Here is a 10,163-nt window from a genome sequence, read left to right as displayed (position 1 = left end):
ATCAATTCCTAGGGGCTTGTTTTTGTTTAATACTTTCAGCACAGGTTGAACTTCCCTTAGCACCATTGGTTCTTGCTCATACGCTACCTCCTGAAATGGTTGAATGCCAACTAGTTCTTTTTGGTACAGTGACTCTGTGTATTTCCTTCTTTTTAAAAAAAATGTTTCTTGTATCAGTCAATATTTTGTCCATAGAATCTTTCAAGATCGCAATTCAGGCTTGAATTTTTTCTTGAGTTCTTTCAGTTTTAGATATGCTGAATGTGTTCTTCCCTTTTGGTTTTTCAATTCTAGGTCTTTTTAATCTTTATTGGGGCTCATATAACACTTATCACAATCCATACATACATCCATTGTGTCAAGCACATCTGTACATCTGTTGCCATCATCATTCTCAAAGCATTTGCTTTCTACTTGAGCCCTTGGTATCAGCTCCTCATTTTGTCCCATAACTCCCCACCACCACCTCCCTCACGAACCCTTGATAATTTATAAATTATTATAAATTATTTGTCATGTCTTACACTGTCCAACATCTCCCTTTACCCACTTTTCTGTTGTCCGTCCCTCAGGGAGATGGTTATATGTAGATCCTTGTAAGCAGTTCCCTCTTTCTAGCCCACCTTCCCTCCACCCTCCCGGTATCTCCACTCTCACCACTGGTCCTGAAGGGATCGTCTGTCCTGTATTCCCTGTGTTTCCAGTTCCCATCTGTACCAGTGTACATCCTCTGATCTAGCTGGATTTATAAGGTAGAATTGGGATCATGATAGTGGGGGAAGAAAGCATCCAAGAACTAGAGGAAATTTGTATGTTTCATCGTTGCTATGCTGCATGCTGGCTGGCTTATCTCCTCCCCGAGACCCTTTTGCAAGGTGATGTCCAGTTGCCCACAGATGAGCTTTGGGTCCCCAATCTGCACGCCCCCTCATTCACAATGATGTGATTTTTTTCCCCTTTGATGAGTGATCCCGGATCCCTTCAACACCTCATGACCACACATTCTGGTGTGCTTCTTTCATGTGGGCTTTGTTGCTTCTCAGCTAGATGGCCACTTGTTTACCTTCAGGCATTTAAGATCCCAGACGCTATATCTTTTGATAACTAGGCACCATCAGCTTTCTTCACCACAGTTGCTTATGCACCTCTAATTCTAGGTCTTTGCATATTTCATTATAATATTTGGCTTTGTCATCTAGAAATGCTCTTTGGGATTTCCTATTCAACACTCTGACTTCATCATTTATTTGACTTGCCTTAGCGACTCTATAGTCTATGGAAGGCACTGAAAATATGACTGAAGAAGAACTGCCTTCCCAAAGTAGATTCGACCATAAAGATGTGAATGGAGTAAATCCTGTGGGAGTAAAACCTTTGGAACCTTCATTTGCTGTAATGGGGCATGACTCAAAATGGGAAGAAATCACTGTGAATACTAGCTAATAATCAGAGCTTGGAATGTATGAAGTATGAATCTAGGAAATCAGAAGTTGTAAGAACTGAAATGGAATGCATCAAAATCAACAGTCTAGGCTGTATTGACTGGTATTGGCCATTTTGAATCAGAAAATCACAGGGTTTACTATGCTGGGAATGAAGCAATCAAGAAGAATGGTGTAGTGTTCATCATCAAAAAGAACACTTCAAGATCTACATCAAGTACAATGATGCCTGTGACAGAATTATATCTAGCCACACTCAGGGAAATCCAGTCAATACAACCATTATTCTGATATATGCACAATCAAGATGTATTAACAATTTGGGGGGATAGGAATGTAAAAGTTGGAAACAAGGAAGAAGGAACAATAGCTGAAAAATATAATCTTGGTGATAAAAATGAAGCTGGAGTTCACATGATAGAATTTTGCATGACTTCCTCATAGAAAACACCATTTTTCAACAACACTTAGAGTTCTGCTGGTGGGGTGAGGGGTCGGGGGTGGGGGAGAAATCAAATTGACAATGTCTGTGCGAAGGGATGGGAGGAAGACTGGGCTTTCTACTCCCTTAAACAACTACAATCTTGGAAACCCACAGGGGTCACTATGAATCAGCACTGACACGATGGCAGTGATTTTGGTGAGAAGAGATGATGGAGAAACTCAATATTAACAGGCCAAGATTTCTAGGTCATGGGCTGACTAAAATAGACCATCAATTTATATGTAAGTTCAGGTTGGGGCTCAGAAAATTAAAACAAGTCCATGAGAGCCAAAATATGACCTTGAGTCCATCCCATCTGAATTTTGAGAATCTGAAAACAGATTTGATGCATTGCAAACTAAAGACCGAAGACCGATAAACTGTGGGAAGACATCAAGAACATCATACATGAAGAAAGCAAAAGTCTTTAAAAAGAGAGGAAAGAAAAAAGATCCAAGTGGATGTCAGAAGAGACTCCTGTTAATCATAGAATAGTTAAAGGAAATGGAAGAAATGGTGAATTCAATTTGCTGAACAGAAAATCGCAAAGGACCACTCGATAAGAGAAAGTAAAGTATTATAATGAAATGTGCAAGGACCTAGAATTAGAAAGCTAAACAGAAGGAGCACACTCAGCATATCTTATACTGGAAGAATTCAAGAACAGATTCAAGCCTCAAGTTGTAATCTTGAAAGATTCTATGGGCAAAATATTGAATGATGGAGGAAACATCAAAAGAAGATGGAAAGAGTACACAGTCACTGCACCCAAAAGAACTCGTTGGCAATCAACCATTTGAAGAGGGAACAAATGAGCAAGAACCAATGGTGCAAAGGAAGAAGTTTAAGCTCCACGGAAAGCATTAGCGAAAAACAAGGCTCCAGGAATTGATGGAATACAAATTAGAATGTTTGATCAGTTTCAGGCTGAAGAGGTTGGTAGAATGCTTTAACTTCTTCATCACTGGCGTTAGGGGTTGGTGCATAAATTTGAATACTGGTTGCATTGATTGGATTTCCTTGAATGGCTGTGCTGAAAACTCCATGGTGGAAAAAATGAAAAAAGGGTCTTGATTATCCTGAAACTAAGAATAATAAAAATAAGTTTCTCAGAGTCAAAATTCTGGATTTGATTATGTACTAATTTGCAGAGGGAAGATATAATAGGGGCTCATCAATCAATACTTATTGTCCCAACAAAATTCTGTAAACAGGGTGTGACATCTTTCTACTTCATATTTTACTTGAAAATTATAAGGCCCCAATACTGCAGAGCATCACTGCTTCCCCCAGGGCCTCTCCTGGAGAGTAAAAAAAAAAGCAAAGCATTTGCTTTGTAGCACACCCTTGTCATCATCCTTCTTGGTTTTCTCTTCACTGTGAATTGGTCTAACGCTTCAGGAAACCTGGTCTCTTTTGAAAATTACATCATTCCACCGTGCAATTCATTTGTGTTTGCAACTTATTACCCTAGTGTTTGCAACTAGTGTTTGCAACTCATTACCCTAGCCATGGGCAGTCAGTGAGAGCGTGACTAAGGAGGATGGTTAGGATTTACATCAACACCGCTATTAAAGAGACGATATTTGAGTCCGTGCTCATTTTACACCTGATCAGTGAGTATTTTCATGTCATGGCAATCTGTTTGCCAATGCAACCTTGTTAACTTTGGAAGGTTCTGAGAACCAGTATATGAATAAGGGTCTTCTGCACCCCCGAGTCGACTTGATGACAGTGCGGGTGGTTTGGTTTTTGGTATCACCATGGTGGGAGAAAGATGAGACTGTCTGCTCCCATAAAGATTCACAGTCAGAAACCTGAGGGACCAGTTCCACTCTGTCATGTGGGATTGCGATGAGTCAGAATCAGCAGGATGGCAGCAAGTAGCACCGTGAAGCAACTTCAGTAAGAACAAGGATTCTCCATCATACTGCATTATCCACGGCTGCTATCGTATTCTGCCAAGGAAAAGCAAGTATAAAATTCAGCCTGCAGTTCTGTGCTGCTTGTGGTGTCTGAACACACACTCAGCAGCAAAGAGCAGGAAGAGTCATCTCTACACTCCCTGCTTTGGGGATGGTGGTGGTGGTGTGTGAGTGTATGTGTAACAAAGAACACTTCCAGATTGACTTTAGAGCTGAAAAAAACATGTTATGTGATTGTAGGCCTGAGAAATACTCACCAATGCTGCCAGGCAAGTGGAGGCGAAACCCACAGATGACAGTCTGACTGGTGAAGGAAGTTTGCCTTCAAACAGAACTTCTTACTACTCTGACGCATCAGCGTCCAAGCCCAGAAATGTAAGCAAATGGAATCAGTGGCAGAAGTCACACAAGTAAAAGACAATAAACATGGGTAGCTTAGATTTTTCTCACCTCTGCCAGCTCACCTCCAATGAAAGCAAATTCTTGGTACTTTTCTGGCACACACACACAAAAGAAAGAATGAAAAGGGGGCATAAACAATCCAATACTGTGTGGGACCATGGAAAGAAAACAAAATGATCACAAGGCAAGTGACATCAGTCACATGCCATATTCAGGAAGTAAAATTTCTACCCAGTCCTTATTCAGGGATTAAGAATTCCATTTTCTCGTTAGTCTTGGTTTAAACAACATTTCAAGCAACATCAAACTTTATTTTTTAGTGAACAGAGCTAGATACTGTTAAAATGTGCATTCAATTCTCCTTCCAGAGCAGAATTTAAACTATAGACATTGTGTGTCTAACTTTAGAACTGGTGGTAGAGAAGTCATTTAACCTATCAATTATTTATCTCAACATGCATCAAATGTGCATAAAGCATTAGACTTAAAAATCTGGATCAAGATACTCAGTCTTTATTGTCAGGAAAAGACTAATCTAACTAAAAAGACCAAGCACACATTAAATTATAGAACTGAGAGACTTGGCAGGCATTTAAAGATCCAATATAGCGTTCTCATTTTTGTAACAAAAGCTCGCCAGTCCACAGGTCCTGGGAAGCTGACTGAGTCTGCAAGAGAACCTGAATAGACTGCATCCTCCCGTTTAGATCCCAGGATCATAAGGAACGTATCAAACAGGAACAAACCCTTGACAAAACAGCAGACTACATAGAGCAGGTAGTTAATGACCTCCCTTGAGCTGCAGGGAGAAAAAGAGATGGCTAAGGCCAGCCTGGGGAAACCAGGAATATTGATGGGCCTGGGATATAGACGGAGAAACAAAAGTGGTAAAAACAGGGTCATATAGTTTGATATGCACTTACTTGCCCACCACTGTGATAATGCAGTTAAAGCTGAACAGTATTTGAACATGGGAAGCCCCCAGGTTTAGAGCTGACTGTTCATGGGAAGCTAGCTGTGGACAGGCAAATTCTCAGGATGAAAGAATCCATGTATGTTGTGTCCTCCTTGTCTTTGATTTAAATATCAAAATGATTAAATGTTGATAGCTACATTTGATAGATAAGTAAATAGATAGATAGATAAATGAATGAATGAATGAATGAATGAATGATCGCCAGTCCCAGAGAGTCTAAGCACCGAACAAGACAAGAAGTATTAACAACAACAAAAATTCACGCACTGCCTTGGTGTCAATTCCAATTTCTAGCAACCCTATAGACATAGCTGAACCTAAAAACTCTGCTCTTGAAAATGACAAAAGGCTAACAGAAACGGAACGGTAACGTGGTACCAAATGAAGAAAAACTCACCCAGGTGAGCAGAAGCCAAGGCCCCACTTTCTGGGCTGGACTTTCCGGATGCCCTGTTTCCTATCACCATCCAGCTGCCAGGAAGGGCGCAGTTGCTGCGGCGTCATGAGCAGATGGTTTGAGACCACATCCAGATCTCAACGTTCAAAAGCCACCTTCCCTACTGATCAGTAGAGAAATGCGTCTTATCTGACGCTCAGCAGATGGAGACTCTGCAAAGCACGGCACCGTTCACGACCACGTGGCCTCCGAACATTCCTTCCGCACCAAGATCCTTGGGGTGCCCACCTAGCGAGCGCCCTGCGAGAACTTTCCAGTAGTAAAAAGCGAGCGCTAGCTGTCATGGCGACCCCACGTGGTGCAGATCGGAACTGCGCTCCTCTAGAGCAACCGTGTTTAGAGCGGACTCTGGTGTGACTATTTTTAAGATCTTTTCCTAGAAAGATGATTCCAAACCTGAGACACTGAAAACGCCTATTTCATAATCTAGAGGCATCTGAGTACCCGTAATGTCGCCACCCAGGAGTGGCAGCAGCGCGAAGAACCTTGCCGTCCCTTCCTCTGCCAACCGACAGGCAATAAATCAAGGGTCTTCTGAGCCACCACCCTATATGCCAACTCCTAGCGACCCTATAGAACAGGGTAGAACGTCCCCGGAGGTTTCCAAGCCGGCACCTTTACCACCTGGCTCCTGCAGAGTGGCTGGTGGTTTCAAACTATTGACCTTATGCTTAACAGCCCGACTCTTAACCTGCTAGTCCACGACTACGGCTTGACAGAAGTGGTCGAAACCAGAGACTGAAGGATCCATCAGAACCAGAAAGGCCAACACGTATATCTCTTAACGTTCTAATAAATTGTTGGTGTTCGGTGACCATGGGATGCGTTCAGAAGCATAGCGACGCCATGCTCAACAGAAGGAAGCACTGTAACCAGCCCCCACCCCGAGGGGTGGAGCAACAGAAACAGGGTGAAAGGAGACAGTGGTCAGTATGAGATAAGAAAATAGTAATAATTTATAATTTATCAAGGGGTCACCAGGGGGAAGGGGAGGGGGGGAATGGATCTGATACCAAGGGCTCAAATAGAAAATAAATGTTTAGAAAATGATGATGGTCAGATTTGTAAGGTAGAATTGGGATCATGATCATGGTGGTAGGGTGGTGACAGGGGTGGGAGTGTGGTGGGGAGGAAGCATTTAAGAACTAGAGGAAAGTTATATGTTTCATTGTTGCAACACTGCACCCTGACTGGCTCATCTCCTCATTGTGACCCTTCTGTAAGGGGATGTCCAGTTGCCTACAGATGGGCTTTGGGTCCCCACTCCACACACCCCCTCAGGAACAATGATACGAGTTTTTGTTCTTGGATGTCTGATACGTGATCCCATCCACACCTCATCATCACACAAGCTGGTGTGCTTCTTCCATGTAGGTTTTGTTGCTTCTCAGCTAGATGGCCGCTTGTTTACCTTCAAGCTTTTAAGACCACAGAGGCTATATCTTTTGATAGCCGGACACCATCAGTTTTCTTCACCACATTTGCTTTTGCATTCGCTTTGTCTTCAGCAATTGTGTCAGGAAGGTGAGCATCATGGAATGCCAGGTTAATAGAACAAAGTGTCCTTGCATAGTATTCTTGAGTGGAGGCCCAATGTCCATCTGCTACCTTAATACTCAATCTATGAATAGATGCACATAGATCTATTTCCCCATCATCATATATAAATATATTTACCTGTGTACATGCCTTTATTTAGACCTCTATAAATGCCCTTTGCCTTCTAGTTCTTTCATCTATTTCCTTTTACTTTCCTCTCACTCCACTATCATGTTCAGCCTTCATTTGGGTTTCAGTAGTTCCTCTCAGTTACACTGCCCTTGATCAATCCCTGCCAGGCCTCTTACACCCTCCTCACCACCGATTTTGGATCGCTTGTTGTTCCCTTGTCTCTGGGTTTGTTAACACCCCCTTCCTTTCTGCCACCTCCCCCTCTCCCATGTCCCCTGGAACAGTCAGTCCGTTGTTTTCTTCTCCAGATTGTTTATCCCACCTATCTTATCTAGATAGACCTGCAGAGATAATAATATTCTTAAATGATTCCTCACCCCCACTATCATGATCCCAATTCTACCTTACAAATCTGGCTAGACCAGAGGAGGCACACTGGTACAAATAGGGACTGGAAACACAGGGAATCCAGGACAGATGAACCCTTCAGGACCAGTGGTGAGAGTGGTGATACCGGGAGGGTGGAGGGAAGGTGGGGTAGAAAGGAGGAACCAATTACAAGGATCTACATATATCCTCCTCCCTGGGGATGGACAACAGAAAAGTGGGTGAGGGGAGACACAGGGTAAGACATGACAAAATAATAATGATTTATAAATTATCAAGGGTTCATGAGGGAGGGGGCGGGGAGGCAGGGGGAAAAATGAGGAGCTGATTCCAAGGGCTCAAGTGGAAAGCAAATGTTTTTGAGAATGATGAGGGCAACAAATATATAAATGTGTTTGACACAATGTATGTATGTATGGATTGTGATAAGAGTTGTACGAGCCCCCATTAAAATGATTTTTTTAAAAAGAAAATGATGATGGCAATACATATACAAATATACTTGATACATGAATTGTGTATGATGTATGAAATATTATAAGAGCTGTAAGAGCCCCTGATAAAACGATCTTTAAAAAGACAAAGAAAGAAAGAAAGAAGCACGGCCAGGTCCTGCGCCATCTTCACAATTGTTCGTATGCCTTGAGCCTATGGTTGCGGCCGCGTGTCATCCTGCTCGTTCAGGGCCTTCCTCCTTTCCTCCCGCGCCTCTCCTTTACCACGCACAGTGTCCTTCTCTCGGGACTATTCTCTCCTGACAACATGTCCAAAGTCTGGCCATCCTTGCTGCTTTTGCCTCTTTTCAAAAATCATCTTATTGGGGGCTCATCCTTGCTTCTAAGCACTCTGGCTGTACTTTTCCCAAGACAGATCATGAATAGTGCCTGAGTTCTGCGGAGATGGAAGGGAGCCCTGGTGACCTAGTGGGTCTCAGTTGGGTTGCTAAGTGCAAGGTCAGCAGTTTGGAACCACCTGCCACTCCTTGGGGAGAGAAATGAAGCTTTCCACTCCCGTAATATTTATCATCTCAGAAGGCAAGCGGGCAGTTCTACTCTGTCCTGTAGAGTCACAAACGGACTGGATGGCTGAGAGTGAGTGAGGGACTGCAGAGAAGCAGCGGTCCACGGTGGGGACAGTTGATGGCGGAGGAGAAAGATGGAGGGGGAGACATGTCTACCCTCTGCCTGTGGCCATCAGCCCCAGGCCGATGTCCAGTTGGACTCTCCTTCGTACACCAGAGGAGGTCAGGCCTGGCCCTGCGCCATTTCCCCACCTTCTATTTTTAATTTTCTAAGAGTTTTTATTTTGAATCAGTGTTTAATTTTGTTGAATGATTTTTCTGCCTTTTGGAAAGGATCATATGCTTTTGCCTTTTACCAGTTAATTGGCAATCACAGTGATTGATTTCCTTACATTAAATTATCCTCCTGTGAGGAGAAGGGTAATTAATATTAGGCTTGGGCTGACGCAGCCCGGCCCTCCAGTGACCTTGGTCTATCGCAGCATGGTTTCCCTGGAAACTGCAGAGCTAGGAGAGATGAAGGATGTTGTGTCTGCCTCCTTCTCTGGGTGGAGCTGTGTGTGGGCCGATTGGAGTCGTGAGTTGGCATGCAGATCTTAGGCTTATTCCACTAAAACAGTAGAAAATTTTGATGGGAAATAGAGGCTGCTGCTCCCATGACCACACACACCGTATTCTCCTTTGGCTGCTGTCATGTAGCAGAGGCGAGTGGCAACATCACCTGGGTACTTGAGCGATACCTAGAGCTCAAAGGGAGATGAAGCTACAGTAGCTGCCATATCTCCTGCCTTACCTTCTAGATTAAAGTCCATTTGTTTCATCATAAGTTGGTCCTCACACTACCGTGCAATCCAGCAATCCCTGTCCTAGGTAAATACCCAAAAGGCATGAAGGCAGACGTGCAACCCGAAACCCGTACGTCGAACGCTCATTGCAGCGCTGTACACAATAGCCCAAAGGTGGAAGCAGCCACTCTGTACACCAACAGAAGAACAAACAAGCAGCCAAATGTGGCGGATAGACATAATGGGACATTACTCAGCCAGAAGGAGAAATGAAATCCTGGCCCACGCTACAAATATGGGTACACCTGGGAAACATCGTGCTGAGTGGAATAATCAGCCACAGAAGGACAAATTCTGCATGAGCTCATTTATATGAAAGAAGCGGATTTCTAGAAACTAAATATGGTTAGCAATTGCCAGGAGTGGGAGGGAGGGGTGTAGGGGAGGTTTTGCTTAGGGAACTTTGAGTTTATGAAATGGCAGTGAGAGGGACCATGAGGATGGTTGTAGACCTTGAAGAAGCTAACCAATGTCGCTGAAATGCACAGGTGCAAACTATTGAGAGGACACGTGTTGTTATGTATAGTTTCCCTATATGTTTTTAAAATCGATT

Source organism: Tenrec ecaudatus, chromosome 1 (assembly GCF_050624435.1).
Source record: "Tenrec ecaudatus isolate mTenEca1 chromosome 1, mTenEca1.hap1, whole genome shotgun sequence".
In the NCBI taxonomy this organism is placed as follows: domain Eukaryota; kingdom Metazoa; phylum Chordata; class Mammalia; order Afrosoricida; family Tenrecidae; genus Tenrec; species Tenrec ecaudatus.
This window is presented reverse-complemented; position numbering follows the sequence as displayed.